The sequence below is a fragment of the Psammomys obesus genome, unplaced genomic scaffold (assembly GCF_907164565.1).
Source record: "Psammomys obesus unplaced genomic scaffold, mPsaObe1.curated_primary_1811, whole genome shotgun sequence".
Lineage (NCBI taxonomy): Eukaryota > Metazoa > Chordata > Mammalia > Rodentia > Muridae > Psammomys > Psammomys obesus.
Genome location: NW_026594462.1, coordinates 5,134,632 through 5,142,715, shown reverse-complemented (window position 1 = coordinate 5,142,715; position 8,084 = coordinate 5,134,632). Strand labels below are relative to the sequence as shown.

At 40.6% G+C, this 8,084-nt stretch overlaps 1 pseudogene; it reads left to right on the top strand.

Moving 5' to 3' along the window:
- The first annotated feature begins 421 nt into the window (after positions 1 to 421).
- The window catches only part of LOC129685566 (high mobility group protein B1-like), a 78,167-nt pseudogene continuing 70,504 nt past the window's right edge, over positions 422 to 8,084 (top strand).

Genomic DNA, 8,084 nt, shown 5'->3' with positions numbered 1-8,084 from the left:
TGTGTGTGTGTGTGTGTGTGTGTGTGTGTGTGTGTGTGTGTGTGTGTGTGTGTGTGTGTGTTATTGGAGAAGACATTTAGTTAGCTATAATTGTGTGCACTGATTAAAATACGCTTCTGAACAACTGTGACTAGCAGGCATGGGCAGTGTTGGTAAACACCCTACTCCAGCTGTAGAGGGCGCCAGTGGCCCAATGGCAAACAGTAAGGCCGAAGATTACTCCTGCAGCTTATTTTTGTATTTTGAAAGAAAGAGAGAAAGGGTGAGTTGGGAGGGAGGAGAGATCATCTATCAAAATCACGACATACATGGGACAGCCCACACATAAACAATACAACATGTTTTGTTTTTTAGAGTAAACCAAAGAGGGCCTCTTCTGTCCCTGCTGTCAGTGGAGCGGTCCTGGTGTGAACTACTCAAAATGGAGGCCCTTGGCCTTCGCTGCTGCAGGGGGACGGGAGAGGCGCTGCTTCAGGCTGGAAGTCAAGGAGCCAATCTGTTTTCACACTATTTGACACTTTCACATCAGTTCTTGTTCGGAGGGATGTCTGTCCATCCGAGCTCTGTGTTTGTTCCTTTGGATCTGATGCGTTGGAATGGTCCAGGTCACTCAGTGGAAGCCGGGTCTCAGGTAGGACTAGTGGTGTCATCATCCACCAGGAAGCATTTTTACTGCCCTTTCCAGCTAAGTGTAGTCCACACTGCATGTTTTTGCTCCCAAACTATTTTAAAGATTTTGGTGGGGAAAATTACAGTAGTAATTTCTCAAATCTCCTCATAGGAGCTGTGTTTGCCTTATTGATACCCATAAAATTAGGCTTCAGTATAATCAAAGCTTTTACTGGCGATTCACATATATTTCCTAAGCTTCTAAGTTGGGGGTTATCTTTACCCCACAAAACTATCCTTCTTCATCTCTCCATGCACAAAAGCCCAGTGTAGGGGCGGAGGCTTGTTTGTTTGTTTGTTTGTTTGTTTTGTCTTTGTCCCTATTTCCTTGGCAGTTTTTGTACACCATCCCTTTATATTTTTTAAAGAAGCGTTGATGAGAAAAAAGTGCACATTTTAATATTAGCCCAGAGTTTGAACATTTAAAATGTAACAGATGGAAGGAAGACTGTGGTTTTAATTTTTACATTACTTTTTTATCATTGTGCGTGTGCTGGCGGTGGGGACCACCAGGCATAGTGGTCAAGAGATGCACCTATAGAACCAGAGCTTCATGCCACCTTTAAGTGGGTTTCAGGGACCAAACTCAGGGCGCCATGTCTCCTTAGCCTCTGAGCCATTTTGTTGGCACTGTAATTTTAATTTTTAAATCCAAATTCATTGTTGCTCATTGCAGAAAAACTAGTCTTATCCCTAATGTGATTGTCAACCACTCTAATCCCTTTTGTAAACAGGACATGTTTGCACACGCGTGTGGGCATGCACAAGTTCAGTTCACTTATTGTTGTGACATCTCTGTGAGGGGCCGGGAGGGTGTGTCATCGTACATTTTAAGATACAACAGAAAGCAAGGCTTATTAATCGATTGCCTAGTTCACAGGGGACCTTGTTACTAACACAGCCTGTTAGTAACCAATAAACGAATATCATGACTTTGAATAACTTTCTTAACCCAAGCCTTGTGATTTTCAGCAACAAATTGAAATAATATAGCCATGGTTAATGTGCTTCCTATCAAATAAGGGCTGGAAAATGTTTTGTGAAATCCAAACTACTTCTGTAAAATTCCACACTATTACAAAGGTTTTCTATGTGTTTTTATTATATATATATATAATATTTAATAAATATATATAAACATATTATATATTTAATAAATTTTTCTTACTAAAATTGAGGTTAAGTCATCTCATTTCATAAAGGTGAGATGCATTTTCTAACTTGTGCCAAAAGGAAGGTTTTTGCCCTTGACCAAGTGGAATTGTATTAATTTTTAAAAAGCAATTTCTTATTGTGATTCTCATTTAACTCCTAACTGTCTCTAAGAACAAGCTCCAGATACAAAAGTTGATTCTGAACAGGCCTCATGTTTAAGGGTGTGTAGGATGAGAGACAGAGCTGATGGCTGGAAAATAAATTACATTCTCTTTCAAGGAATAATATGGTCCCTTGTCCCTTTTAATTTTGGCTTAGGGTATAAACACTGAATATATCCTCTCTCCTTAAAATTTAAGATACACAAAGGAAGACAGCTGGTGATTCCACAGGCCAAAAGCCGAGACCCTTGGGCTCCCTGAAGCCATTGCTGTTCAAGAACCAACTCAAAGGTAGGCTGGAGTGAGAGCTTGCCAACACTTTCAGGTTCCCCAGAAGCCACAGGTGCCTTGCTGGGCTTTGGAAAGCCTCTTCTACCTTCTAGGAAGCCATCACAGGAATATAATCAGAATACAGGTGGACTCACACACAAGGATCTGAATCAGACTATATTCAGAATAGCAACAGCAGAATGTTCTAATATATTTCCGCACACATATGTATAATCATTGTCACAATATTTTCCAAGTATGTTACAAAAGTTGGAAAAGACTTTATGCTACAATTTCTGACAACAGCTACAAAATGAAAATCAAGGACAAAACAAGTCTGATTTTATAAGGGTATATGTGCACAGGGAAATAAGAAGACTGAAATGGATAGTTCAAAGGTGTGTGTTAGCAGCGTAGATCTGGAGATAGCGCCACTGGTTTAATGCTTGCCTTGTAAGTCTGAAGGCCTGAGGTTAGTCCCCAGAACCAATGTTTAGAAATAAAAAAGCAAATAGTTATAATTTGACTTCTTCCTTTCCCATCTGTATCCCCTTGACTCCTTCAACTGTCTTATTGCTCTAGCAAGGACTTCCAGAACTATGTTGTAGATATATGGAGAGAGTGGGCAGCCTTGTCTTGTCCCTGATTTCAGTGGGATTGCTTTAAGTTTCTCTCCATTCAGTTTGCTGTTGGCTATAGGCTTGCTGTATATCGCCTTTACTATGTTTAGATATGTGCCTTGTATCCCTGATCTCTCCAATACTTTAAACATGAATGGATGTTGGATTTTGTCAAATGCTTTTTCAGCACCTAGAGAGATTATCATGTGTTTTTTTTTTTTTTTTTCTTTCAGTTTGTTTCTGTGGTGGATCACATTGATGGATTTCCGTATATTGAACCACCCCTGCATGCCTGGGATGAAGCCTACTTGGTCATAGTGGATGATATCTTTGATGTGTTCTTGATACAAAGTAAATAAACTGTAATTAATAAATAAAAAACATAAAAAAGAAATCAACTGTAATGATCACATCAAAACAGAAAAAAAAAAGAAATAAAAAAAGCAAGTTGTGGTGATACACACTTATAATTCCAACACTCAGGAAGCAGAGATGGGTGAATCCCTGAGGCTCACTGGCTCGCCAATCCTGGATTACTTTGTGGGTCCCAGGCCAGTAAAAGACTCAGTCTCGCTGAGTAGGTGAGGACCCCCACAGAAACACACACACACATGCTCCTCCCCAAACAAAACAGAAGTGTGGAATAAGGGATTACACTGCTGAAAAATATATTTTAAATTTTAACTATGGGGACTCGTGCTTATAAAGAAAAAAATAATTGATGTTCAAGGCTAGCCTGATCTACATATCAAGGTCATATTCAAGAAAGAAAGAAAAAGAAAAAGAAAAAAGAAAATCATGAAAGAAAGGGAAGAAGAAAATATATCTGGTAATAATCACAGCCACCTTCCAGTGATAGATATAAGGAAAGTCGGTGCTTTTCTGTATTATATAGGTTTCCTATGATAATCATGTGTTCTCATTAGGAAGGGAAATTTGTTATTTTTATCAAGAATGACTTTTTCAAAACTGTAGGTTTTGTCTGACTCAGTAAATTCGCACAACATAAGAATTTATTTTCTCAACACTGGCTTACTTTTATATAGCTTTGTTCTTTTTCAGTGCTGAGGAGTGAACCAGTAGCCTGAACTGGCTAGACAGACACTTAATCTCAGAGCTATTTTCCTAGTTCAGCCACTCTTTGGGGACCAGGTTACTGATTGCCTGCTGAACTACAATTGGGCAACTAGGCTGTGGCTATATCAAAAGGGCTCAACTTCACAAGCAAAGTAAAGGGACTTGAAAAGATAAACCCATTTGTTTGTTCTCTAGAAAATTACTTTTATTTTGTGCTTAAAAATTCAGTTTGGAGGCATGTACTAGAGAGACAGAGAGAGGAAGAGAGAAAGAATGTGTGTATGCATGCGCGCACGTGTGTGTGTGTGTGTATGTGTGTGCACACATGTGTGTGTGTGTATATGTGTGTGTGTATGTGTGTGTGTTAGTTTGTGGCTTCCTCTTGTAACACAAACAGTCCTGATACTCTTGTTTAAACCCCATTCCCCTTTTGTTTGAATAAGAGCCTCCTTATGTAGTCCAAGCTAGCCTCAAACTTTGCTGCCTTTCCTTACAGAGTGAGGGAATAACAGCACACGTCACCAGGCTGGGCCCTCTCTCTTTTGGAGACTGTGTCTCTAACCTAACGGTTCTCAAAAATGACAGTTCACATTTCTGCCCAGACCAGCACAACTCTTAATAGATGACCTTGAGATCTTAAAATCAGAATGTCTTTATTGAGCATGGTCTGTGTGTCAAACAGCATGGTGGAAATCTTAGCTGTGGGATAGAGGTATTACTTAAGACATTGTCTTACTCATGAGCAAGATGGTGCCATTCCAGAGATGACCACAGAAAGGAGGAGGAAATAGGATTTCACCCCTCTGCTGGCCTTGCCACTGTGAGTTTCTGTATCTCAGCTACTCACCTCATGTAAAGTTTTAGATAAACTTTACATGTACCCTACTAACATTTCTCTTTTGTTTGTAAATCACATGAAATGTACATGGGTCAAGAGAACAGACAAGGGATATGAGATCATTGTTTCCTTTAGTCTCCTTGCTGACATATAAAGAAAGCTGCATCCATGTGGTGGTTTGAATAAGAATAACCACCATCTCACTTATTTGAATGCTTGATCATTAGAGAATGGCACTACTTGGGAGGGATTAGGAGGTGTGGCCTTGTTGAAAGACGTATGTCACCGGGGGTGGGGCTTTGAGGTTTCAAAAGCCCAGGGTAAACCCAGTGGCTCTCTCTTCTTGCTGCCTGTAGATCCAGAAATAAAATTTTCAGCTACTTCTCCAGTACCAAGGTCACCTGACTGACCTTTCATTATGATGAAAATGAACTAAACCTCTGAAACTGTAAAGCCAGCCCCAACAAAATTGCCTTTTTAATAAGAGTTGCTGTGGTCATGGTGCCTCTTTACAGCAACAGAATACTGATTTAGACAATCCAGTCAGCACATATTATTCTATTAATAAAATATTAGCACGAAGGGTAGTCAGGATCACGCAGGAACTAAAATATTATGTTTATTCTAAACAGCAGGCAACTATTAGCTCATCATTTTTCCTGATATTTTCATAATATTTTGAGGTCCAGTCATCTGATTCTTGGGGCTCAGAACCATATCAGTAACAAAGTCCTCTCCTCAAGTTAGTACCAGTTTAAAGACTCTCAATTAGTTTTCATTAACCTGACAAAGCTAACAAAACCTATGGCGTGAACTCCTAGAATACATACTAAATTTATCACGAAAATGTTCTCTAAATTCCCTGTGTATGCTAAACATTTCTTACGTAGGCACAATGTGAATATTTTACGTATAGGCATTGTACATAAAATGTATCTGTAATGTGTGTTCAGTATAGGTAATAATGCACAAAGCATTATCATATGTCTGAATGCATAGATACATAATGCATGTATATGGGTACTATATGTGGCGATATACAAAACACATGTACAATGCATGTCTGTATGTGCAATGATTGTAAAGTGCTTGTAATACAGCTGCTCAAGCTTTTATATGTGCATAAACTTTGGGTGCCTCCTAGGTCTGGGAAGAGGGGCCTGAATATTTCCATGTAACAAGACCCCAGGTGTTGCTCTTACTACTGCCCCATGAGCTGCATTTTTAGCAGGAAGAACCTTTAGACTAACTTCACAAAGAGAAGCAAGAGCATTAAAGAAAAGTTCCCAGCTGTCAAAAATAAAGATGTTCTCGTGTGGAGCGTGAAAATGTGCCCCGGGGAATAGTGTGAGCTAGGTGCTCACGCACGGGAACTTTGTCTTTGGAAAGAAGGCTACGTACGGTTGAGTCACTGTTCCGAGGTGTGTGAGTCTAGCACATTACAAAGGCCCTGGGGACTGGGAGTTGCCGTGAGTAAAGGAAGGTTTGGCAGCTCAAGGCCTTGCAGGTAGGGTGTGGAAGTTACATGCCTACAGAACACACAGGCCAACTGAGATATGAAATGTGCAAAATAAATGTCAGATGATATTATCATCACCACTATTTTGCACTGGGTTCTGAGTTAGTGGGTGTGAATATAAAACAAAACAAAACAACAACAACAACAACAACAACAAAAAACCAACCAAAACTATTTCTACTTCTGAAAACACTGGGTGGCACTGGAGATCTTTACCAAGGGCTCAGTGTGGCAAAGGCTCTGGCTGCAATGTAAGTTTTCACTTCCTTCTTATCATCAAGTAGAGCATGAATGAATTTGCTTGTTTTCTCATCAGTCTTAAATAGACAGGCTGGTGGCTCCCAACCCCCGTTTAGATTTCGTAACCATACACCCGTCTGTTTACCGAGTTATTATCTATTTACTTACGTACTTGGGGATACGTATGTATGTATGTATGTATGCGTGCATGCATTTTGTTCTATATTTACAGTTTTCATGAGGTTGGGATTTCTTGGTCCCTACAGCTTCATGTGGCTCGTGGTCTTTTTTAAATTTTATTCTGTTGTTTCCATCTGTGTTGTGGGTTGATCTTGGACAGTGAATAGGGACGCGACTTTCCACTTGTGGTATATACTGATCTCTCTTCATGCTTGCTGACGGCTATCAATAGCAACAGTGTTTGGGAAGAGTGGGAGGTTTGTTTTCATTTGAGACTCTGATGGAAACTCTTTGGGGGGGATGGAATTACCTTGTTCTTGACAGAAACCTCGTGCCTTATCTGATTGGCTATGTCTGGAGAACTGTAGGGAAGAAATGGGACTTCAAAGTCCACATTGTTATCAGTAGACTTGGCTGAAATTAAAAAAAAAAAAAAAAAAAAAAAAAAGAGCAGAGAAGCCCTGATCCAATGCTTGTCGCAGCTGACTCAAAGACAAGGGCATGTTCCAGTATGCTGTTCCTCGTCTACTACCTATCCAACGGCTGGTTAGTGACCACCTACTATGAGCAAGCATCTTGGCTACAGTGGTGAAATGCGTAATGCCTCCATCCACACACATGCACTGAAACTGGAACGTCTGTCCCAATGTACATGTGCCTAGTGTGTATTTGTGGTTGCGGGTGTGCGCATAGGAGACTGCCCACGCATGCTGACAGGTTAGAGGTAAACAGACTTCCATAAAACACCACAATAGAGGTCAGGAGAGGTAAGGCCAGAGCACAACAAGGTTTGGAAGGTAAAGGCTTCTCTTTGGAGTGACACCCACGCTGGTACCTGAAGGACAGGATGAACAGAATATACAGCCAGGCAATGCACAGGAGGAACAAAGGTATTTTTTTTTTTTTAATCAGAGGAAAAATAGTATTTGAGGTCCAAGAACGGACTATTTTGGAATGAATACAGCCATGCGTGTGGGTCAGGAAGACCCACAGGTTCAACGCTGGGCAGACAAGCAGAGACAGATCCAGGCTGAACAACTCACCGGAAGCTCGCAGAATGCTTCAGGACTCGCCTGCAACAGAACAATAACTCCTGCTGGAATCTTCGGTGCTTTGTTTCCTGGTAGAACCTGAAAATCTTCAAACTTTGTCTCCACCCCACTTCTTCCTCCTTGGTGTAATCATTGTGCAAGACAGAGAAGGACCCAATTGTGGCAGGTGTGAGACAGAGGAGGAGAACTGACCTTTCCCTACACTCATGGCACACTCTCTTTGCCAACAATCATTGTTTTCTACTTTCAGCTTATAAAACATCCAAACGGAGCTGGGTTTGTGACTCGTTTGATGGGATGGCA